General features: G+C 36.7%; 1 long non-coding RNA gene across 1 annotated transcript; it reads right to left on the reverse strand.

Moving 5' to 3' along the window:
* Positions 1–9,505: 9,505 nt before the first annotated feature.
* On the reverse strand, positions 9,506–12,610 carry LOC128655947 (uncharacterized). The gene is made up of 2 exons (XR_008401942.1): positions 10,899–12,610; positions 9,506–9,760 (listed from the first exon to the last, which is right to left on the reverse strand). It is a non-coding gene; the product is annotated as an uncharacterized LOC128655947 (long non-coding RNA).
* Between the last annotated feature and the right edge of the window lie 14,683 nt (positions 12,611–27,293).

Genomic DNA, 27,293 nt, shown 5'->3' on the forward strand with positions numbered 1-27,293 from the left:
TGTAGGACAGAAAGGGACAAAGAGTAGAATAATAATAATGATGGTAATGGTTAGGAGAACCTGTTTTAGTATTCATGTAAAGTATAGACTTTATTTACAAAATAGATCAGGGGATTCTGGGGAACTCACATTCCGTATAGACTATATGCAGGGTCTACATCTAACTGATTAGTGAGTATCTGTATTAGGTGGTATATGCCCAGCAGACAGAAAGAGCCTCAAGGAAAGAAAATTTGGTCCAGGAGAGATAACAAAGGACTGGTGTTTATTCCCAGTAATTTATTAGATCATACCTGGAGTTGAGTCCTTTGGGTATTCTGGTGTCAAGTTTAAACATCCAGAATGCCTCTCTCTTGGCAAGTAATTGACTGAGATTGCCACCTCTGCTGGGCAGAGCTACTTTTTCGATGATGCACCATCTGAATGAACTGAGATCATTGCCATGTTTGCCATTGAAATGAAGTACCAACGGTTTGGTTGCCTTGCCTATATTAAAGGATGACAAGTGTTCTCTGAGTCTTGAATTCATATCCCTAGAGGTAAGTCCTACATATTGCAGATGACATTGAGTGCAAGAGATAAGATATATAACATTGCTGGCTGTGCAATTGAGGCAAGTCTTGATGTCAAAGGTTTGGCCAGTAATGTAAGACGTGAAATCTTTAGTAACCTGGACAAAGTCACAGGGTTTGCAACGTCTGCTGCCACATTTGTACATCCCGCAGTGCCTCAACCACGAGCTTTGGTTAGTCTACAAGTGACATTCACGCTTGTGTGGGCCACCTGACTGTTTTCCTCCTACTGTTTACATTGTAACACATAAATATACAGTATACTGTATGTACATAAGTATATATATATTTACAAAATCAGGAGAAAGGAATGCACATCCAGACTGGACCGGGTACACATCCCATGACTCATAAACAGGCCCAGCTTTGGTTGCTATCCCACTCACATAAAGCTCCTCTATTTACAGAGTCACAGGCAGTTAACCCCGGGCCTGTCAGGGTGCAAGTCCTTAGGGAGAATTACAAAATCAGACCATACAACACACATAAAGTCCAGTACTCACTCACGAGCTCTCAGCTAAGATTAAAAAGCAAAACCGGAAGAGTTAGTTACCGCATTTGGCCAAATGGGACAAGCCCAGGTACCACGTCAAGGTCTCTTCCACATACCTGGGTCCCTAATACAGCCACACAACTGCAGCCATGCACACAAATGCAAGCTAATAATCAAACAAACTGGGAACAAGTCAGGGTTCACAGACTTATGTAATCACCCTGGGCATAAAATCAGGAGAAAGGAATGCACATCCAGACTGGACCGGGTACACATCCCATGACCCATAAACAGGCCCAGCTTTGGTTGCTATCGCACTCACATAAAGCTCCTCTATTTACAGAGTCACATATATATATTTACAATTTGCTGCCATAGCAGCATATTTATATGTATATTTACAGGGAACACACAGTTGCATAGGCACACCTGCCAACTTTAGCCCCCAAAAACTGCCTAGTTCGGCACAATCTGACTACTTTTGGTAGTTATCAAACTACAACCAGGTACGCTCGCCACTATTCCGGGCCAGCGTACCTGGTTTTCAATCCGCCTCCCTGGAGGCGGCGGATCCCATAGGAGTCAATGGGATTCTGACAGCAGCGAGAGCTCTTGTTCGCTGCTGCCCGATATCCCATTGATTCCTATGGGAAGTGTCTGCACCCTAACATGTACCCCGAGTCTAAACACCCCTAATCTGGCCCCCCTACACTGCCACCGCCTACATTATACTTATTAACCCCTAAAACGCCGCTCCCGGACCCCGCCGCAAATATAATAATTATGTTAACCTCTAAACCGCCGCTCCTGGACCCCGCCGCAACTATAATAAATATATTAACCCCTAAACCGCCGCTCCCGGAGCCCGCTGCCACCTACATTATACCTATTAACCCCTAATCTGTCGCCGCCACCTATATTAAATTTAATAACCCCTATCCTGCCCCCCCTACACCGCCGCTACTATATTAAACTTATTAACCCCTAAATCTAAGTCTAACTTTAACCCTAACACCCCTTAACATAAATATTATTTAAATTAATCTAAATAAAACTTACTATTATTAACTAAATTATTCCTTTTTAAAAATAAATACTTACCTATAAAATAAACCCTAAGATAGCTACAATATAACTAATAGTTACATTGTAGCTATTTTAGGATTTAATTTTATTTTACAGGCAACTTTGTATTTATTTTAACCAGGTACAATAGTTATTAAATAGTTGTTAACTATTTAATAACTACCTAGCTAAAATACTTACAAAATTACCTGTAAAATAAATCCTAACCTAAGTTACAATTAAACCTAACACTATACTATCATTAAATTAATTAAATAAATTAACTACAATTACCTAAAATGAAATTCAATTAAATAAACTACACTATAGTACAAAAAAATCCTATCAGCCAATCAGAATTCGAGGAATGCCATCTTGGATGACGTCCCTTAAAGGAACCTTCATTTGTTGGGTAGTCATTGGGCCAGAAGGATGTTCCGCGTCGGAGGTCTGCAAGATGGAGCCGCGGTTGGATGAAGATAGAAGACACCGCTTGGATGAAGACTTCTACCGGATGGAGGACCTCTTCTTGCTCCACTTGGATGAAGAATTTGGCCCGGCTGGGTGAACATGGCTCAAGGTAGGGTGATCTTCAGGGGGTTAGTGTTAGTTTTTTTTAAGGGGGGTTTGGGTGGGTTAGAGTAGGGGTATGTGGGTGGTGGGTTTTAATGTTGGGGGGGTGTATTTTTTTTTACAGGTAAAAGAGCTGATTATTTTGGGGAACTGCCCCGCAAAAAAAGAGCTGATTACTTTGTAATTTAGAATAGGGTAGGGCATTTTTTTATTTTGGGGGGCTTTATTATTTTATTAGGGGGCTTAGATTAGGTGTAATTAGTTTAAACTTCTTGTAATTCTTTTTTATTTTCTGTAATTTAGTGTTTGTTTTTTTGTACTATAGTTTAGTTTATTTAATTGAATTTAATTTTAGGTAATTGTAATTAATTAATTTAATTAATTTAATGATAGTGTAGTGTTAGGTTTAATTGTAACTTAGGTTAGGATTTATTTTACAGGTAATTTTGTAAGTAATTTAGCTAGGTAGTTATTAAATAGTTAATAACTATTTAATAACTATTGTACCTGGTTAAAATAAATACAAAGTTGCCTGTAAAATAAAATTAAATCCTAAAATAGCTACAATGTAACTATTAGTTACATTGTAGCTATCTTACGGCTAGATTTAGAGTTTTGGGGCCAAAGGGGTGCGTTAGCTACGCGTGTTTTTTTTCCCCCGCACCTTTTAAATAACGCTGGTATTTAGAGTTGTCTGAAGGGCTGAGTTAGGCTCCAAAAAGGGAGCGTAGAGCATAATTTACCGCCACTGCAACTCTCAATACCAGCGTTGCTTACGGTAGCGGCCAGCTTGAAAAACGTGCTCGTGCACGATTCCCCCATAGGAAACAATGGGGCAGTTTGAGCTGCAAAAAAAACCTAACACCTGCAAAAAAGCAGCATTAAGCTCCTAACGCAGCCCCATTGTTTCCTATGGGGAAACACTTCCTAAGTCTGCACCTAACACCCTAACATGAACCCCGAGTCTAAACACCCCTAACCTTACACTTATTAACCCCTAATCTGCCGCCCCTGCTATCGCTGACCCCTGCATATTATTATTAACCCCTAATCTGCCGCTCCGTACACCGCCGCCACCTACATTATACCTATGTACCCCTAATCTGCTGCCCCTCACACCGCCGACCCCTATATTATATGTATTAACCCCTAATCTGCCCCCCCAACGTCGCTGCTACCTTACCTACACTTATTAACCCCTAATCAGCCGACTGGACCTCGCCGCCACTATAATAAATGTATTAACCCCTAAACCGCCTCACTCCCGCCTCACAAACCCTATAATAAATAGTATTAACCCCTAATCTGCCCTCCCTAACATCTGCGACACCTAACTTCAAGTATTAACCCCTAATCTGCCGACCGGACCTCGCCGCTACTCTAATAAATGTATTAACCCCTAAAGCTAAGTCTAACCCTAACACTAACACCCCCCTAAGTTAAATATAATTTTAATCTAACAAAATAAATTATTTCTTATTAAATAAATTAATCCTATTTAAAGCTAAATACTTACCTGTAAAATAAACCCTAATATAGCTACAATATAATGAATAATTATATTGTAGCTATTTTAGGATTTATATTTATTTTACAGGCAACTTTGTATTTATTTTAACTAGGTACAATAGCTATTAATTAGTTATTAACTATTTAATAGCTACCTAGTTAAAATAATTACAAAATTACCTGTAAAATAAATCCTAACCTAAGTTACAATTAAACCTAACACTACACAATCAATCAATAAATTAAATAAATTAACTACAATTACCTACAATTAAATCAACTAAACTAAATTACAAAAAAAAAACCACTAAATTACAACAAAAAAAAAGATTACAAGAATTTTAAACTAATTACATCTACTCTAAGCCCCCTAAAAAAATAACAAAGCCCCCCCAAAATAAAAAAAATGCCCTACCCTATTGGATGAAGACTTCCGACCCTCTGGAGGACCTCTTCTGGCCGGATAGGATGAAGACTTTGGACCCTCTGTAGGACCTCTTCTGGCCGGATAGGATGAAGACTTCGGACCCTCTTCTGGACGGATCGGTGATACCCGGCTGGGTGAATACAAGGTAGGGAGATCTTCAGGGGCTTAGTGTTAGGTTTTTTAAGGGGGGTTTGGGTGGGTTAGAGTAGGGGTATGTGGGTGGTGGGTTGTAATGTTGGGGGGGTATTGTATGTTTTTTTACAGGCAAAAGAGCTGATTTCTTTGGGGCATGCCCCGCAAAAAGCCCTTTTAAGGGCTGGTAAGGTAATAGAGCTGTTAACTTTTTATTTTAGAATAGGATAAGGCATTTTTTTATTTTGGGGGGCTTTGTTATTTTTTTAGGGGGCTTAGAGTAGGTGTAATTAGTTTAAAATTATTGTAATCTTTTTTTTTAAAAATTTAGTTTAGTTGATTTAATTGTAGGTAATTGTAGTTAATTTATTTTAGTTTATTTATTGATAGTGTAGTGTTAGGTTTAATTGTAATTTAGGTTAGGATTTATTTTACAGGTAATTTTGTAATTATTTTAACTAGGTAGCTATTAAATAGTTAATAACTATTTAATAGCTATTGTACCTAGTTAAAATAAATACAAAGTTGCCTGTAAAATAAATATAAATCCTAAAATAGCTACAATATAATTATTTGTTATATTGTAGCTATATTAGGGTTTATTTTACAGGTAAGTATTTAGCTTTAAATAGGATTAATTTATTTAATAAGAAATAATTTATTTCGTTAGATTAAAATTATATTTAATTTAGGGGGGTGTTAGGGTTAGGGTTAGACTTAGCTTTAGGGGTTAATACATTTATTAGAGTAGCGGCGAGGTCCGGTCGGCAGATTAGGGGTTAATACTTGAAGTTAGGTGTCGAAGATGTTAAGGAGGGCAGATTAGGAGTTAATAAAATTTATTATAGGGTTTTTGAGGCGGGAGTGAGGCGGTTTAGGGGTTAATACATTTATTAGAGTAGCGGCGAGGTCCGGTTGGCAGATTAGGGGTTAATAAGTGTAGGTAGGTAGCAGTGACGTTGGGGGGGCAGATTAGGGGTTAATAAATATTATGTAGGTGTCGGCGGTGTTAGGGGCAGCAGATTAGGGGTTTATAGGGATAATGTAGGTGGCGGCGGTGTCCGGTCGGCAGATTAGGGGTTAAAAAAAAATATTAGAGTGGCGGCGATGTGGGGGGACCTCAGTTTAGGGGTACATAGGTAGTTTATGGATGTTAGTGTACTTTAGAGCACAGTAGTTAAGAGCTTTATGAACCGGCGTTAGCCCAGAAAGCTCTTAAAGGGACAGTATACTGTAAAATAGTTTTTCCGTTAATGTGTTTACAATTGCTTTTTTACCAACTGCAGAGTACAAAATGTATAAAAAATTGCTTTTTAAGGTTTATTTGTGTATTTTAAAGCTCTGATTTTGTGTTTTGAAGCCACAACCTAAAAAATGGGTTGAGCTTGTAGGTATAATCAGATCTCATTACTGTTTCACATTGTGTACATATACCTGCTTCTTTATCTTATACCACCAGACCTTGGAGAGAACAATGGAAAATCAACATTTTATTACCTTATCTCTGCTATATCCCACTGGGAGTGTATTTTCTTCTGCTGGCTGTGTTTACAAAGCTTATCTATAGCTTGGACCTTCGGCCACAAACTTTCAGAATAGGTGGGGATACCACAGGCTAAATCAACTATTTCAAATGTCGATATAAGGGAAAAGGAGCTACTTGTAAACAATTTAATACACTCCAGCAGGTAAAGTGGATCATTGGGAACAAATTAAAGGGGAGAAAATTTTTGAGTAAACTGTCCCTTTAACTCCTGACTTTTTTCTGCGGCTGGAGTCTTGTCGGTAGAGGGTCTACCGCTCACTTCAGCCAACACTCTAAATACCGGCATTAGGAAGATCCCATTGAAAAAATAGGATACGCAATTGGCGTAAGGGGATCTGCGGTATGGAAAAGTCGCGGCTGGAAAGTGAGCGTTAGATTCTTTACTGACTGACTCTAAATACCAGCAGGCGGTAAAAAGCAGTGTTAGGAGCCCTTAACGCTGCTTTTGACGGCTAACGCAGAACTCTAAATCGAGGCGTTAGGGTTTATTTTATAGGTAAGTATTTAAAATAAATCCTAACCTAAGTTACAATTAAACCTAACACTAAAAAAGAATTACAAGAAGTTTAAACTATATACACCTAATCTAAGCCCCCTAATAAAATAATAAAGCCCCCCAAAATAAAAAAAATGCCCTACCCTATTCTAAATTACAAAGTAACCAGCTCTTTTACCAGCCCTTAAAAGGGCTTTTTGTGGGGCATTGCCCCAAAAGTAATCAGCTCTTTTACCTGTAAAAAAAAATACAACCCCCCCAACATTTAAACCCACCACTCGCATACTCCTACTCTAACCCACCAAAACCCCCCTTAAAAAAACCTTACACTAACCCCCTGAAGATCACCCTACCTTGAGCCGTGTTCACCCAGCCGGCCGAATTCTTCATCCAAGCGGAGCAAGAAGAGGTCCTCCATCCAGTAGAAGTCTTCATCCAAGCAGGGCAAGAAGAGGTCCTCCATCCAGTAGAAGTCTTCATCCAAGCGGTGTCTTCTATCTTCATCCAACCGCGGCTCCATCTTGCAGACCTCCGACGCGGAAAATCCTTCTGGCCCGACGACTACCCAACGAATGAAGGTTCCTTTAAGGGACGTCATCCAAGATGGCATCCCTCAAATTCCGATTGGCTGATAGGATTCTATCAGCCAATCGGAATTAAGGTAGGAAAAATCCAATTGGCTGATTCAATCAGCCAATCGGATTGAAGCTCAATCCGATTGGCTGATCCAATCAGCCAATCGGATTGACCTTGCATTCTATTGGCTGTTCCGATGCATTTGAGGTTAGGGAAACTTTGCCCACTTCTGGTAGGAATGTATATCCCATACGTCACTAGCTCATGGACTCTTGCCACTATGAATGAAATGAATTTATCATGTAAGTTCTTACATAAATTATGTTTTCTTTCATGTAAGTGGCAAGAGTTCATGAGCTAGTGACGTATGGGATATATTTCTTTTTCTTCCAATTTTGTATTAAGAAACTCATGAAATGAATTATAGTGAGCTGGACAGTGCTAATGTGAGTATTTCTTTCATTCGAGTTTCATATCCCATAGTAACAAGTATAATGGTCTCTGTCCATGGTGTAAATCTTCATCATCGCAACAAAGGAATCCCACCCTGAATATAAGCGGGCAAGTCTAGAATGTGGCAAATATCATCAGAAAATGCTCTACCTGTCTATGATTGTATATAATTTATATGTGTGATAGTTACATATATTTATAATAAACAAACATACTTTTAATTTAGGTAGTAAAATCATATCAGAGATATATAAGAGCTTTTATTCATTACATTATTAGCCAACTATAATCATATGCAAATGTATGACTTGCGCAGCCAGTAATTTCTGTGTATCTAGGTTAATCAATCACTTGAAGATTCCAGTATGAGTTTAGGAAAAATAGCTGTGTTTGATTTCTAACCTCATATTTTCCTCCCTTTTGTAGAACATGACATCTATGTATGAAGAAAAAAAAAACACACAGGAAAACCACTTATTTAGCCACACGGTTCTACAGATACCACTGAAAACTCCTGTGCACACTGAGGTCCCTATAAAATGATGGGGTCAGGACATGTGTCACTCAGTATAATCACAAGCATTCTTGTCATCACAGAGAAGAGAGAGCAACACAATGACTTCTCTAAGGATACCATCAGTGGTAAGGATAATTATTATTTTTTTATTATGTAAGTGTTAATTAGATTCTATGGTGTTACATTTATTTTATAACTTAGGACTAATAATACAAAAGGTATACATTATATTCATTTTGTATGTCATTTGAAATTGCAACTAATACATTTAGAGCACATGAACGATAAATAAATTATTTTAATTTTGATATTAGCTTTATTTTATATTTTTAATTTTTAGTTAATTTAGTATATAAAATGGCTTATAATAATTGTTATAAACAAAGGAAAAACTTCTCAAGTAATGCATTCTAATAAATTAAGAAAAAAATCATATTACTCCAAGCAACGTTCTCTAATACTATAAACAAAATAATAAAACATATATAAAAGCACCTAAGCCATATTGTTTCAGGAAATGACCAGTGTTGAAAAATAAAAATAATAAGAACAATAATAATATATATATATATAAAAAAAAGCTTCCTAGGGATCCCCAATGTCATTGCTATTCTTTGGAACCCAGACAGTTCATGTCTTTTATTTAATTAATGAATAGGCTCCATAGAATAACAGGAATTAATGACATATGATAGACCAGTGGTTATTAGTATTTGATATATAGTAGACTTGCGCAGCAGCAAACAATTTGGGTCCTCCGAATCTTTCTGAATAAATATTCTAAAATATTAGTTTTTCAGAATATTCGGCTGCTTTCTATTAGTGTGGCACAGGGCTCTGTGCAGAAGTGTTGGGATTAGCGCGACTCTCCAGGTAATTTAAAGGAAACAAATTAATACAAGTTTCGCTTTCTTTAAATTTAGTTGGTTCATTCATTCGGATATTCATTTTGTGAAAACGAAAAAAATATTTGTATTTTATCAAAAAAATTAACTTTCATAACAAACCTCACGCACAAGCCTAACATACAGGTGTTCAGTTATTAGGAAAGTGGATAGCAAGCACAGAACAATTCCCCATCCATCTCACACATTCTTTATATATCTAATAAATATCTCTACCCCAAATAAATTAATGATTATCAGATGGAAATAAATATATTTTTTTACTGCTTTTTGAAGTTTCAGTGAGAAAAAGAAGGAAGCCAGTGAGCTAGAAAGAACTAATATATCCGTATTTCTCCTTCTTCTAGTTTCACACCACCCTAGTGATACTTGTTCTAGGAACCCGCATGATGGTCTCTGTTCATGGAGTGGCCCTTCATCATCTCAAAGGATGTCCACTGAAGGATATAAAGTTTCCTACAGCAGCTAAGGTCAGCCTGAATATCACTGGGCAATCCTGGAAATCAGAAAGCGACATCAATAAACGCTCCACTTCCCCTTGGAATATCAGGTAAAAATATCTATTTAATCTAAACAAAATTGAAATTAATACAACAAGCAGGAACCAGTACAAATGACAGAAAAAGTAGTAGAATTAAATGTAAGGGATATTAAACAGTATGAGATTGCAATATAAAATGTTTATTTATGTGCAGTTAAAAAACTTTGTAATATACTTTCATTATTTATGTTACATTTCACTTTAATGGATCTCAAAAGATAAAAAAAAAAAAAATCCCCATAAAAAAATGATACAAATAATTTATGTGAGAGTTGGAGAATGGCCCATCATCCCCAAAAAACATCTGTATTTTGCTTATTCAATAATTAAAAAAATAAAATATATATATATATATATATATACAGTATATATATATATATATATATATATATACACGTACACACACACACATATATATATATATACATATATACGTACACACACACACACACACACACACACATATATATATATATATATATATATATATATATATATATATATATCTATATATACATATATACGTACACACACACAAATATATATATATATATATATACATACATATATACGTACACACACATACACATATATATATATATATATATATATATGTATATATACATATATACGTACACACACACAAATATATATATATATATACATACATATATAAATACACACACACACATATATATATATATATATATATATATATATATATATATACACATATAAACGTACACACACACACACACACATATATATATATATATATATATATACACATATAAACGTACACATACACACACACACACTCACATATATATATATATATATATATATATATATATATATATATATATATATATATATATATATATATATATATATATATATATATATATATGTAGACTAAGAGATTGGATACATTATCCCAAAAAAAAAAAAAGATGAATCTCTTTAACTAAATAAATGCAAAGAGTAACTTGCTTGACACGCTAAAAACTTGGCTTAGTTAGGAAATAAAAGTAGAAATTCAGATGTTTTCTTTTCCTTTTATAATTAACATTAGTCTTTTCCATATCCCTACAGCTTGCTTAAGGATCACAACAGATTTCCTCCAGTCATCGCTCAAGCCAGTTGCAACCATAACGCTTGTGTGGACTCCAATGGTAATTTGGACCTCAGTATGAATTCTGTTGAAATCAATCAGGAGATGCTGGTTCTCCGTCGGGAGCTAAAAGGGTGCAACAACATTTTTAAATTAGAGAAGATGTTAGTAACTGTTGGCTGCACTTGCGTCAGACCAGAAAGGATCTAAAGAAAATCTCCAGTGAAAGGTGCATTGCCGATCCTTTTCATTGTGTATTGGTTCACTAAATAACAGTGGTAAACTGAACAACAAAACTAGCATTTGTAAAATGCAGATATTTATGTAGCCATGTATATTGCATTATCTGGATTTCTAAATTATTTATGATAACCATTTGCATCTATTTATTCATTTTTTATGCAGATGTTATTGGAATTAAATAAATATTTTTAAAATCAGTCTATATTTCTCTGCTGCTTTTGTTTGGTTATCTGAATTAATAGTAGATATTGTACGTAATATAGGAAGTAATTGTGTTCAGCTAACATAAGTTTAAATCAGCAGTATAGAAGATTAAAACAACTATCACCCTGTGCACTTTTTTTTGCTTAGCATTCAACAGGCATATTATTAAAGGGAGAGTAAACATCTTCAGTTTTTAATTTAAATGTTTGCACTATATTTTGCAGTATACTTTCATCATTTATTTTGCCCCATTTCAAATGATAATACAGTTCTGGAAATCATGGATTTTCTAACTGACAGAACCTAATGTGAGCATTGCAGACTTATCATGGCTAACCCTGCTACATATCTACAGTTACACACTACTGGTTAAAGGGACAGTCAAGTCAAAATCAGACTTTCATGATTCAGATGGTGCATGCCATTTTTTAACAACTTTCCAATATACTTTTTTCATCAAATTTGCTTTGTTCTTTTGGTATTCTTTGTTGAAAGCTAAACCTAGGTACGCTCATAGCTGATTCTAAGCTGTTGAAATGCCTCTTATCTCATTGCATTTTGACAGTTTTTCACAGTTAGACAGTGATGTTTTTTTTTCTTTTTATTTATTTTCAAATAGCAGTGATCTGCTAATTTAATTGTACATACAACATTGAAAAGAAAAGGAGCAAGTAAATTAAGAACAGATATATGTCAAATTATCCTTATACACCTAAGAATTGAAATGTTACATCATTGAATAAAGTTCCTTTTAACATAATTCTTCTTTATATAATTAATCTATGCTCATATCATAGCCTTCAGTATTACAATGGAGTCTTCTAAGTTATAACAGGAACAGACATATATCAAATTATTCTGCTATTTCCAATTTGATCATACAACATTAGAAGGGAAGAAAAAAGAAGCAAAAAAGCAAATAAAACAAAAACTGACATATGTCAAATTATCCTTATACAACTAAAAAAATACTTGTTACATCATTAAAGGGCCATGATACCAAAATGTTGAAACACTTGAAAGTGATGCAGCATAGCTGTAAACAGCTGACTAGAAAATATCACCTGAACATCTCTAAGTAAAAAAGAAAGATATTTTACCTCAAAAGTTCCTCAGTAGCCATATCCCATTGTAAAGGGACAGCTAAGGGGTTGAGCTTCATGTTATTTCCCTATTCAGTTTAAGGAAGTTTACTACGAAATCTCATGAGAGTTAAGTGAAATCATGACCTCAGCACTGTTGATGCTGATTGGCTGCAGTTCATTTCTTCATTTTTTTTTTTTTTACCTGCAGCTGGGCAGCAGCTGAGTATAACTTTTTACACAGAACTTACTCTGCTGAGCTGAGGAGATTGTGAGGTAAAATATCTTCCTTTTTTACATAGAGATGCTCAGGTGATATTTTCCTGTCTGCTTTTTACAGTTATACTGCATCAGTTTTAAGTGATTTAGCATATGAGTATTATGTCCCTTTAAGTATGATTCCTACTAACATAATTCTTCTTTACATAATTAGTGTATGTTCATATCATAAACTTCTGTATTACAATAGAATCTTCAGAGTTATCGCAGGAACAGACAAATAACATATGAATTATCTTATTACATCATAAACTAAGGTTCCGTCTAACATAATCCTTCTTTACCTACTGAGGCCTATGTTCTAATCATAACCTTTTATGCTGTAATAAAATCTTCTGGATTTTAACTTTATCTTTATCCTTGTCTGGGGAAGGGAGAGGAGGGGCGATTCTCTTATGCATCTAGTCAAAAATTTGGAACATGGCCGGCGTTAATATTTTGTAATACAAATTCCGTCTTATTAACCCCTTAACGACCAAGGACGTGCCAGGCACGTCCTCCATTGAAGGTCACTTAACGACCAAGGACGTGCCTGATCGCTTCCAGCAGCTTCTAAGGTATTGCAGTGATGCCTCAATATTGAGGCATCACTTCAATACCTTTTTTGGCACACAGATGCAGAGAGGGCCACTCTGTCCCTATCTGCATCGGCCAGCGATGGTGCCGATCGTTGGTGGGTGGGAGCAGCTGCAGGGAGGCGGGTGGGCGGCCCATCGCTGGCAATCTTCTGGCCAGCAGTCGGAAAAGATTGCCGGGTGCATGCACGTGCATGTGTGCACATGCATGCCCGCGATCTGGGCTATCAAATTCAAAGTGGTGTTACAGAGTGGTGGGAGATGGTGGTGGGTGGTAGAAGACAGGGAAATAATTTTTAAAAAATAGATCTAGGAGGGGGAGGGGGTAGGGTATGCAGGGGGGGCAGCTACACTACAGAAAAAAGTGGTTATTAAAAAAAAAAAAAAAAAAACACATTTAAGTGCAAAGCTTGTACTGGCAGACAGCTGCCAGTACCCAAAATGGTGGGAAATAGTTAGTGGGGGGAGAGTTAGAGAGCTCTTTGGGGGGATCAATGAGGTTGGGGGCTAAGGAGGGATTATACACAGCAGAATATATATATTTTAAAAAGAAAAAAGAAAAAAAGAAAAGAAAAAAAGTATTTTATTTTAGTACTGACAGACTTTCTGCCAGTACTTAAGATGTAGGGGACAATTGTGGGGTGGGGGAGGGATGAGAGCTGTTTGAGAGGGATCATGGGGTGGGATGTGTCAGGTGGGAGGCTGATCTCTACACTAAAGCTAAAATTAACCCTTCAAGCTCCCTACAAGCTACCTAACTAACCCTGTCACTGCTGGGCATATAACAATTGTGGTGCACAGCGGCATTTAGCGGCCTTCTAATTACCAAAAAGCAACGCCAAAGCCATATATGTCAGCTATTTCTGAACAAAGGGGATCCTAGAGAAGCATGTACAACCATTGGTACCATAATTGCACAAGCTGTTTGTAAATAATTTCAGTGAGAAACCCAAAGTTAGTGAAAAAGTTAATGATTTTTTTTATTTGATCAAATTTAGCGGTGAAATGGTGGCATAAAATATATCAAAATGGGCCTAGATGAATAATTTGGGTTGTCTACTACACTACACTAAAGCTAAAATTAACCCTACATGCTCCCTACAAGCTGCCTAATTAACCCCTTCACTGCTGGGCATAATACAAGTGGGGTGCGCAGCAGCATGTAGCAGCCTTCTAATTACCAAAAAGTAATGCCACAGCCATAAATGTCTGCTATTTCTGAACAAAGGGGATCCCAGAGAAGCATTTACAACCATTTGTGCCATAATTGCAGAGGTTGTTTGTAAATAATTTCAGTGAGAAACCTAAAGTTTGTGAAAAAGTAAACTTTTTTTTTATTTGATCGCATTTGGGGGTAAAATGGTGGCATGAAATATGCCAAAATGGGCCTAAATCAATACTTTGGGTTGTCTTCTAAAAAAAAATATATACATGTCAAGGGATATTCAGGGATTCCTGACAGATATCAGTGTTCCAATGTAACTATCGTTAATTTTGAACAAAAGTGGTTTTTAAATAGCAAAGCGCTACTTGTATTTATTGCCCTATAACTTGCAAAAAAAGAAAAGAACGTGTAAACATTGGGTATTTCTAAACTCAGGACAAAATTTAGAAACTATTTAGCATGGGTGTTTTTTGGTGGTTGTAGATGCGTAACAGATTTTGGGGGTCAAAGTTAGAAAAAGTGTGTGTTTTTTTTCAATTTTTTCCTCATATTTTATAATTTGTTTTATAGTAAATTATAAGATATGATGAAATAATGGTATCTTTAGAAAGTCCATTTAATGGCGAGAAAAACTGTATATAATATGTGTGGGTACAGTAAATGAGTAAGAGGAAAATTACAGCTAAACAATTACAGCTAAAAAATGTAAAAATATCCTTGGTCCCAAACGGTCAGAAAATGGAAAAGTGCTGTAGTCATTAAGGGGTTAAAGGGTCTTATTAGTTCAGAGAATATACACTTAGAAACAGAATTACATAAAATATAGATAGATACTCCCCTTCAGTAATATAACTGCAGCCTTCCCACAGTCTCTCCTGAAACCTGCTTGGAAGATATAGAGTGCAAAAAAGGAGGCGTCGGTTCACTTTGGATCCTCGTCTGTTTATTTGCTTGTATTCCACTGTCCTTAAATTATTCATCAGGAGAGGGGTACTCCTAGTTAGATTAGAAGTTTGTGCTGTGATATCATGTCAAGACACTGTATAATGGCGTGTTTATACTCACAGTATATGCACGCGTAGGAGCCGTTTATCCAGATTTTAAGCTGTAAGTATATACACGCCATTATACGTTATACGGTGTCTTGACATGATATCACAGAACAACTTCTAATCTTACTAGGAGTACCCCTCTCCTGATGAATAATTTAAGGACAGCGGAATACAAGCGAAAAAACAGACGAGGATCCAAAGTGAACCGGCGCCTTTTTTGCACACTATATCTTATTAGATCAGCTTGTACATTTTCAGGTAATGATTCCATAACTGGTATCCACTTATTAAAGAAGTGTCTTAGTTGGTTGATGTAAGTCATATTGTTCCATCGTACACTGTGAGAGTAACAATTTTTTTTACGCAATAAATTTTGGGAGTCTGGAAGACTTTCAATTTTTGAAAATAAGATTCCTTGTTAATAATATGATAGTATTAACTAGTTCATTACTCCTACAATTATCTGAGTGCTTAACTATAAAACATACTTGAAGCACCTGGATCTCTGTTTCTATTATTGGTATTTGCGTAATCCAATCATTGATTTGTGCCCATAGTTGTAGTACTTTAGGACAAAACCAAAAGTAGTGAAACAAATCTGCTATTCTTGAGCTACATTTAGTGATACTTGATTTGCTTTGTACCACTTATTCAGAGAATTGGTAGACAGTGATGGTTAACGTGTGTCATATAGATAACATTGTGCTCACTCCCGTGGAGTCAGCACTAATTGGCTAAAATGCAAGTCTTTCAAAATAACTGAGATAAAGGGGGCAGTCTGCAGAGACTTAGATACAAGGTAATCACAGAGGTAAAAAGTGTATTAATATAACCGTGTTGGCTAAGCAAAACTGGCGAATGGGAAATGAAGGGATTAACTATCTTTTAAAACAATAAACATTTGTAAGTAGATTGTCCGTTTGTTTTTTGCATATAACAGCTGCAAAAGATACACTTTATTAGAAACATAATAGTAATAAGTAGAGTTTGTCTATTGCAAATTTCAGCAAACAATATGTGTGTTTTAAAAATCTTTAGACATGGGTGATAACTTATTCTGTAGCAGCACACAACAAATGTCTTGTAATTACTGAATATTAACAGCCCCTTTAGGAGATAAGATCATCTGAAAAAGTTTTGGCTTGTAAGAAATTAAAGGGACATTGATTGAACTATAAGTTTTCTTTTTTGGGGGAAGAAAAAGAGTGAGTCCAGCCCATTTGAAAGGGTGTTCCTGCAGCAACAATCAGCTGCTTGCTTGAATCCATTGTTCTTTTAACATCTTTTACTAAATTAAAGAATCAAATATGTCTTACTTATGCAATGGTATAAATGATAAACTGATAGGGATACAGATCAATAGGTGTATATATATATATATATATATATATATATATATATATATATAATAGATCGATGATAGAAAGATCTATAAATCTACCTATCTATCTATCATCGATCTATTATATATAATAGATAGATAGATCGATAGATAGATAGATAGATAGGTAGATAGATAGATAGATCTTTCTATCATCGATCTATTATTTATATATAAATATATCATATTTATCATCTTCTATGACCACCATGACAGACAATAACAGTTCAGAAATGTTAGTTCCCTTTCTGATATTGCAGAACCATACTCACCCTACTGTAATTCAATTCCTTGTAGCCCAACATAAAACACATCAAACTGGGTTGTCAGGGTAATAACCAAGGACTTCCTTAGCATCTGCAGGGTGGTTAAGGCACTAGTGGAGTTTCTTTTTAACATCGCTGCTCCTTTGAATTCAATGGGTTTACTGTGATATTATAAGACAATATCTTCTGCTTTACTTTTTGCGCGTGTTGGGTTTCACATGAGTGCAAAAAAGTTATTTTTAACTGTAATACCAGCTCTACCCGACATGCAGAAAGTTACCTTCTAGCGATGTTAACACTCAAGCGGGAGCAGTAATTACCACTCTACTTGTAATCTAGTCCAAAGGCCGCAGTGTTGTAGTAACTAATACATCTGATTATAATGCTGAAGCCATAAGACAGTTGAATTATGAGGCAGCTTATATCAAGCTAACCTCTGACCCTATATCAGGGTTTCAGAGGGAGGTAAACGATTTACTTAATGATGGATTATATCTAAATGTCATTGATTAGGATACCTTCAGTTATTTGTATGTAACTACTCTAATTTTTCCTATTTTTCATTTGCTACCTAAGGTACACAAATCTCTCTCCTATATCAAAGGGAGGCCCGTCGTGCCTGGTATATGTCCCCTGTTTGAGAACTTCTTAAATTGGATTAACTTTCTTCTTAAGGCGTTGGCGGATTTACTTCCAGCATTGCTTAAAGGGACAGTGCACACCAATTTTCATATAACTGCATGTAATAGACACTACTATAAAGAAGAATATGCACAGATACTGATATAAAAATACAGTATAAAACTTTTTAAAAACTTACTTAGAAGCTCCCTGTTTAGCACTGTTGATGAGGTTAGGCTGGGACACCCAGTGAAACTAGCTGAGAAAACAAGAAGAGCATACACTCCCCCCCCCCCTTTTCCCTGCATATGAAAAGACAGCTAACATAAACAGGAGTGTGTAAATGCGTGTATACATCTGACACTGTGGGGCATGGTAAGGAGTCTGAAAATCAGCACAATGTTCTTAAAAAAATAAGCAAAACTATACATTTTTACAAAAACACTACCAGATGGGCTAAATAAATAGATCACCTACAAAACATTTATGCAAAGAAAAATCTAGTGTACAATGTCCCTTTAAAGATACAAAAAATGTGTTGCCCCTAATTCAGGAGGTGAAATGGACCTCTAATATGTCATGTCTTACAGTTGATGTGGTCGGGTTGTATACTCACCACTTAGGACTTCAAGCTGTTATGTACTTTTGGAGAAATGTACCCAATTTTCTTTTGAACTTATGGGTTTTATATTACAATCATTAGAATGTATTCTAACACATAACTATTTTGATTTTGATGGGTTGTTTATCTACAGAGATGTGGGACAACTATGGGGGCCAAGTTTGCTCCCTCCTCTGCCAACCTGTTCATTGGTTAGTGGGAGCTGTACCACATTTTTGGAGAAGAAAACCCAAATAGGGAAAACTTATTCATGTTTAATAGGTGCATCGACAAAATGATCTTTATATGGTCAGGTTCTGAGATCCAAGTTCAGCAATTTATTGAATATCTTAATAAGAATGACTGTGGTTTACAGTTTACATATTGTTTTGATATTCACACAGTTCCAAAGCTATGTGGCGATGTTGATAACAGTGCTGTATCTTGCAATCTTTATAGGAAACCCATAGCCTCTAATACCTAATTACATGCCAACAGTTCTCATCCCAGACATTGTCATTTTGGGATTGCTAAGGGCCAGTTTATGTAGTTCTCATCCCAGACATTGTCATTCTGGGATTGCTAAATGCCAGTTTATGCTAAGCACTTTCCCACCTGGGTGCTAAGCTGACAAGTTTTTTTTGTTTTTTTAAATATATATATTTTTTAACTTTTTTTTTCAGATCCCCAAGACTTATACCATTGGAAAGGCTAGGCGATTACCTTTCCAACGGTGGTCTGTAGCTGCTTAGATGCCCGAGATACAGGCTTCTAAGCAGCATGCCCCCTTTCCCTATAATTATTGTGATTTTTCAATAAAGTTGCGCGGGGACGTCACCATGCAAAACATGAAGACCCAGTGATGCCTGTCACTATACTGTCCCGATCGCCGAGGTAGGAGTGGGTGGGAGCCCCCAGATCTCTCTCAAGGTGGGAGAGTGCTAGTGACGGCTCTGAGCCGTCGTTAACACCTGACTGTCTGCGATGGCTCAGGGCCGTCGATAGCACTCAAGGGTTTAAGGAAAGCAAAGATCTAAAAAAAAATGTTTTCATTATTCAGATAGTGAAAACAATTTAAAAAAAAGTTTCCAATTTACTTCTATTATCACATTTGATTTGTTCTCATGTTATTCTTTGTTGAAGGGATACCTAGGTAGGTATGCCTGAAGCACTACTTGACAGGATATAGTGCTGACATCTAGTGCTGCAGCTAATGTATAACACTGTTGCAAAACTGCTGCCATATAGTGCCGTAGACACATGCATGCTCCTGAGCTTGCATCCCCTGCTTTTTAACAAAGGATAACAAGGAAATAAAGAAAATTTGATAACAGAAGTAAATTGGAAAGTTGTTTAAAATTGTATGTTCTATTTGAATCATGAAAGAAAAAAAATTGAGTTTTAAGTCCCTTTAAAGGGACAGTCTAGTCCAAAACAAACTTTCATGATTCAGATAGGGCATGTAATATTAAACAATTTTTCAATTTACTTTTATCACCAATTTTGCTTTGTTCTCTTAGTATTCTTAGTTGAAAACTTAACCTAGGAGGTTCATATGCTAATTTCTTAGACCTTGAAGGCCGCCTCTTAAGAATGCATTTTAACAGTTTTTCACCACTAGAGGGTGTTAGTTTATGTTTTTCATATAGATAACACTGTGCTCATGCACGTGAAGTTACCTGGGAGCTATCACTGATTGGCTAAACTGCAAGTCTGTCAAAAGAATTGAAATAAAGGGGCAGTTTGCAGAGTCTTAGATACAAGATAATCACAGAGGTAAAAAAATATATAAATATAACTGTGTTGGTTATGCAAAACTGGGGAATGGTTAAAAAAGGGATTATCTATCTTTTAAAACAATAACAATTCTGGTGTAGACTGTCCCTTTAATTATTATTTTTTTATACTTATAGTTGGCACTTGCATCTTCCCCACCTGAATGGAGATTTTTTAGTTGTTTTAATATATTTGCTCATTAAACGTTAGATTTTACTCAGAGACGAGTGCACCAAATTTGATGTCTTTTCTATCTTTACCTTTTCCGTTTTACTTGTTCTCCTGAGTTCTTGAAGTCATTTTCTTTGCTGTTTCTGTTTCTTTATTTAGATTCTATACCATCACTACTAATTTGTGTTTTAGTTCCATGAATTGACAATAATTTGAGGAAGAACACAAAGTCTATATATTTTTCTTATGCATAGCAGCACGTTTGCTTCTGTGAGATCATTCTTTATGATATTATCCCTTGTTCGTGCTTCCCCTTTTATTTCTCCAGGAAGAGATATTTGAAAACACACCTGTTATGAAATTGAGGGCAAATTCTAATTCTTTCTTTCTTTCTGTGTTGTTGAGTTTGCTATATATTTAATCACAGTGAGCTCAGAGGGATTTCTGTAAATTCCCTTAATGGATAATAATGCAGTGACAACAGACTCCTGAAGTATGGAAACATAAGATTTATTTCAGATATTTCCAGCATAAATAAAATTCAGAGGTAAAAAAAAAAAAGTATGTAAATGGAGTAGTTCTGCAGTAAATCCATAAAAACAGGAGTTTTCCTGGGCTGAGGAAAATGAAAGATACAGTTATCCCTTTGAGATTACAATATAAAGGGCTAGATTAGAAGTGGAGTGCTAAATTGTCACGCGCCCCGAAAACGGGCTGGTTATTGCTACTGCAATCCAAACTCTGATTCGTTTTCTAAAAGTGCCCCAAATGCCCTCGAAACAGAGGGCATTTTATTTTTTGTTTTTTAAAAAAAAAGTACCATAAAGCAGTTTTGGGGCTTTAAAGTTGGTGGAAGTGGGGTGTAAAAAAAAAATGGCATTGAAAAGTGCCTTTACATTGCAGTCTATGGGAACTCTGTGTTCCCAGTAAATATATATATGTAAATGCTTATATACATATATATTTATGTGCTATGTGTATATACACATATATTTATAAATGCTGCAATCGGTGGGCGACTTAACCCTTTCGCTGCGCTTTAGTTCTGATGCCGTCTCTGGCGGCATCAGAACAAGGCTTCTATTGGAGCTTATGGAAGCGCGCTCTTGTAAACGCAATGCTTTCGAACAACGTGAATGCAAGCTCTCATTCTCATTGCTGTTAATTTGTAATGTCTTTAGCGTATGATGGTATTACAAAGTGGAGCGCATTGTAATCTAGCCCAAAATGTTTATGTATAGTAAAAAATGTTTCCATATATCTTTATTATTTATTGTGCCCCCTTTTCCTGAAAATAAAGTTTTCCAATTCTGAGAACTAGAAATACATATGACAGACTTCACAAGCCTAACCCTGCCCCTAATTGGCTTCAGCAGAGATTATCAAATAAAGAATTGCTAAAAAAATTTTTTATTGTATCTACTCCAGTAATCGGGATTGGCTATTACAAACAATGCACCAAATAAATAGTGCGTGGAGCTTCGATATAAAAAAAACAATTGCAGCAAACAATGTAATATTCTAATAAATACATTTTCAAACTCTCTGGCTTTGTTAGGTTTTTTTTTTTTTGCAAGATTGTTTACTGTCCCTTTAAACTAAGTCTCTAACTCACCCTACAGAAGCTCCCACTGCTTTATAAATGACCCAGTTTCTGGATTGCTATGATTCCACCAATGGCATGACTAACTGAACTCATATTAGGCCTGCACTGTCCAGGGCTGGACTGGGAATAAAAAGCAGCCCTGGAAAAATATGGAGACCAGCCCTATTTTCCATTGAGTTGGTAGAATGCACATGCCCCATTTTTCTCAAAGGGGATTACTGGGATACTCCTTCCCCAATATTTGTTTTCAGAATTAAATTATATTACTTTGCATTAAATACAAATGCCAGATTTGTGTTATATAGGCACCCTACAACCCAATTGCATCCATTAATCACCCTTTTAAATTGTAGCTTTCCAGCCCTAGTTGCTGCAGCCCACCGGGAGATCTCAGGGTATCCTGGTAAGCCAATCTGGCCATTTCACTCTCCATAGAACACCTGGGAATTTGCCGAACTCATCATGACTTCTTCCATGGAACTTCTGTGACTCCACGACAGCTCTTTCTTACCCTAAAGCTCACTGTTCAGTTTGTTTCTGAGAAATGTTTGCCTTTCAGCTCTTGTACTTTACGCAGAAATTAGAAGGAATAAAATATCTACTACTATTCTATGTATTTTCTGGGGTACAGAGGGGCTTCACTTGCAACTCATTTTAATGAACATACTTTCCTCTTTTATAAAAATTGCTAATTGCCTATTTTTAGTGCTTAGTTGGAGTGCTATGATTCTTTTTAGAGCCCAGTGCACCATAAATGTCCCTAAGCAGATAAGCAGTTGTGATTCCCCTCTTTTAAATGAGAGGTAGTATGTCCCTTTATATAGTGTCAGGACTGAGATATGAGCTCTGTAAATGCCATGGGTACCTCTCCACCATGCTTCCTCCGGCTTCCTCCAATCGTTGCGTGCCCTACGAGCTGGATGCCAAAGGGGGCATGCAATGATTGGAGGAAGCCAGATTGATCATCGATTTGCTCAATTCAGAAGGAGATGTGGGCAGAGGAACCCGCGGTCTGTTTACCATAACGCAATGGTAAATATTTTAAAAAAGAAGCATCTTTGTAAAGTTTAATGTATTAAAGTGCCCATGTTTTTAAGATTATTTTTAGATATTGGGCTTTAATTCATTAAACTTTACAATCACTTTAAGAACATAATCGTGTAGATGTATACACATAGATGAAAACTTTGTACAAAATCTTTATGATTATATGACCTAATTAAGATATATGACATTACATCAATATGCAAATTTTTGACCCAATTTTTTTTTCTGGTTATGAATTTTGATGTTAATCTCAGTACAGGAAGAAATGTCCTCTACTATTTTAAAACAAAACGTTCCTTTTTGTGGTATGAAAACTGTTGTTAAGTGGAATATTAAAGCACGTTTAATAGAAAAAACCCAAATAAAGTGACGCTGAAGGAAAGATCCGCTAATAAAACCCTAAACAGAAAATTGCGTTCTGAGTGAATAGAGCCCATGGATTTATTTTACTCACCTTCCGTAATTTAGATAATTGTAGAAAAAAAGAAGAATAATTAATCATTGTTATACACTAACATGCTTAAAGGAACATGAAACCCAAATTTTTTCGTTCATGATTCAGATAGAGCATACAATTTAAACAACTTTCCGATGTACTTTTACTATCTAATGTGCTTCATTCTCTAGGTAACCTTTGCTAAAAATCATATCTAGGTAGGTTTGTAAGCTTGGAGCTAGCTGCTGATTGGTGGCTAAACTTGTATGCCCATTTTGATTGGTTTACACGTGTTCAGCTAGCTCCCAGGAGTGCATTACTGCTTCTTTGATAAAAAAAAATACCAAGAGAATGAAGTAAAATTGATAAGAGAAGTAAACTGGGAAGTGCTTAAAAATGTATAATCTATCTGAGTCATGAAAGAAAAATTTGGGGTTTCAAGTCCCTTTAAAGTGATGGTAAATTCTAGTGTTTCAAAAACTCTAGGATTTACCATCACTAAAACTAGATGACCTTCATTCACTGATGAATAGGCAACTTTATTTTAAAACAGCTTCAGCTCTAACCTAAGCGCCTCTGGCCGCCCACGGCACATCTCAGTTTTTTCAATGAGATGAAGTTTCTACCTCTTAGCCAATAGCCCTGCTTGCCCTTTGGCATTATGCCACTGTTTAATGTGTGAGTTATTAACCCCTCAATAACAGTGACCTGTATGTAGCCTGTCAGAAAGGTCTTCCAGGATAAGCAGAAATACAGATTTGCCTCTGAAGGCAACACTTGCTCTATTGCAGCCCGTAAGCACTACAGACTTCGGGGGGTAGTTATCAAGCCGTCAACCTCAAATACGCTGGAATTCCGCAGCGTATTTGTGGCGAGGCTGATTCGCCTTAGTTATCAAAGGCTCGAGACCGGCAAAAGTAGAATTTTGTGACGTAAGCATCGATCCGCCGGACTCAGTCTGACACAGATCGATTCCTACGTCACTCCAGATGTTCCGCACACAAGTGCGGCACAATCTCACTACTTTTGCTAGCTATCAAAAAACTAGCAGGTACGCTCGGCACTTTTACGGCCCAGCGTACCTGGTTTTCAATCCGCCACCCCTGGAGGCGGCGGATCCCATAGGAATCAATGGGAGTCTGACCATAGCGAAAGTACAAGTTCGCTGCTGACAGACATCCCATTGATTTCTATGGGAGCTGTCTACACCTAACACCCTAACATGTACCCCGAGTCTAAACACCACTAATCTGACCCCCCCTACACCGCCGCAACTAAATAAAGTTATTACCCCCTAAACCGCCGCTCCCGGAGCCCACCGCAAGCTACTCTATACATATTAACCCCTAAACCGCCGCTCCCGGAGCCCACCGCAACTATAATAAATATATTAACCCCTAAACCGCCGCTCCCTGAACCTGCCGCAACCTATATTATTAACCCCTACACCGTCGCCACCTATAATAAATTTATTAACCCCTATCCTGCCCCCCACTACGCCGCCGCCACTGTCATAAAATTATTAACCCCTAAACCTAAGTCAATCCGTTCAATCCGATTGGCTGATCCAATCAGCCAATCAGATTGAGCTCGCATTCTATTGGCTGATCGGAACAGCCAATAGAATGCGAGCTCAATCTGATTGGCTGATTCCATCAGCCAATCAGATTTTTCCTACCTTAATTCCGATTGGCTGATAGAATCCTATCAGCCAATCGGAATTGAGGGGACGCCATCTTGGATGACGTCCCTTAAAGGAGCCGTCATTCGTCGTAGTCCGTCGGTGAAGAAGGTGGTTCCGCGTCGGCGGAAGGAAGATTCAAGACCCGGCTTGGAAGATGACTTCATCGGATGGAAGATTTCTTCAGCGCCGCTTGGAGGATTAACTTCTTCCGCTCCGGATGTCCTCTTCAGTTCCATCGGTGGCTCGGCTGAGTGAAGACGACTCAAGGTAGGATGATCTTCAGGGGATTAGTGTTAGGTTTTTGTAAGGGGGGTTTGGGTTAGATTAGGGGTATGTGGGTGGTGGGTTTTAATGTTGGGGGGGTTGTATTTTTCTTTTACAGGCAAAAGAGCTGTTTTCTTTGGGCCATGCCCCCACAAATGGCCCTTTTAAGGGCTGGTAAGGTAAAAGAGCTTTGAAATTTATTTAATTTAGAATAGGGTAGGGCATTTTTTTATTTTGGGGGGGTTTGTTATTTTATTAGGGGGCTTAGATTAGGTGTAAGTAGCTTAAAATTGTTGTAATATTTGTAACATGTTTGTAACTTATTTTTTTATTTTTTGTAACTTAGCTTTTTTTATTTTTTGTACTTTAGTTAGTTTATGTAATTGTATTTAATTGTAGTTATTTGTAGGTAGTTTATTTAATTAATTTAATGATAGTGTAGTATTAGGTTTAATTGTAACTTAAGTTAGGATTTATTTTACAGGTAATTTTGTATTTCTTTTAGCTATGTAGTTATTAAATAGTTAATAACTATTTAATAACTATTCTAACTAGCTAAAATAAATACAAAGTTACCTGTAAAATAAATATAAATCCTAAGATAGCTATAATATAATTATTAATTATATTGTAGCTATCTTAGGGTTTATTTTACAGGTAGGTATTTATTTTTAAATAGGAATAATTTATTAAAGTATAGTGTAGTGTTAGGTGTAATTGTAACTTAGGTTAGGATTTATTTCACAGGTACATTTCTCTTTATTTTAGCTAGGTAAGCTATTAAATAGTTAATAACTATTTAATAGTTATTGTACATGGTTAAAATAAATTGAAAGGTACCTGTAAAATAAAAATAAATCCTAAGATAGCTAGAATATAATTATTATTTATATTGTAGCTATATTAGGGTTTATTTTAAAGGTAAGTATTTAGTTTTAAATAGGATTCATTTACTTAATAAGAGTTAATTTATTTAGATTTATTTAATTAATTTTTAAGTTAGGGGGGCGTTAGGGTTAGGGTTAGACTTAGGTTTAGGGGTTAATAAATTTATTATAGGTGGCGACGGTGTAGGGGAGGCAGATTAGGGGTTAATAAATTTATTATAGGTGGCGACGGTGTAGGGGGGGCAGGATAGGGGTTAATAGGTTTAATATAGGTTGCGGCGGGTTCATGGAGCGGCGGTTTAGGGGTTAAACTATTTATTTAGTTGCAGAGAGGTGCGGGATCAGCAGGATAGGGGTTAATAATTTTATTATAGAGGGCGACGGTATGGGGGGGGCAGGATAGGGGTTACTAGGTATACTGTAGGTGGCAGCGGTGTCCGGGAGCGGCGGTTTAGGGGTTAATACATTTATAAGACTTGCGGCAGGGTTTAGGAGCGGCGGTTTAGGGGTTAATACATTTATAAGACTTGCGGCAGGGTCTAGGAGCGGCGGTTTAGGGGTTAGTAACTTTATTGAGTTGCGGGAGGCTCCGGGGGCGCCGGTATAGGGGGTAGAACAGTGTAGTTTAGTGTGAGTGCTTAGTGACAGGCTAGCAATAAAGCTGGGAAAAAGCCGAAGGGCAGCGAGATCGGATGAGTGATAACTGTCACAGTCCGCTGCTTATCGCCCCGCGGCTTTTTGACAGCTTTATTTGATAACTTAGGCGTATTTTTTCAGGTCCGCGGCGGCGAAGGTAGGCGAGCTTAGGCGGGCGTATTGGGCCGGCGAAGCCAGAAAAGTAGACGGCTTGATAACTACCCCCCTACAGCTGACAAATGGCTGGCAATGTCACTGATCTGTTAATGCACACTGCTTCTGTCGCAAGGAGCAAGAATACATGTGCCCCATGATGGCGGTGCCCAGTATGAAGAGGCGGAGCTTCACCAACCAGCACCTGTAGCGGTTTAAGAAAAGAGAATAGCTTTAAAGAAAGC

The sequence above is a fragment of the Bombina bombina genome, chromosome 4 (genome assembly GCF_027579735.1).
Source record: "Bombina bombina isolate aBomBom1 chromosome 4, aBomBom1.pri, whole genome shotgun sequence".
Lineage (NCBI taxonomy): Eukaryota > Metazoa > Chordata > Amphibia > Anura > Bombinatoridae > Bombina > Bombina bombina.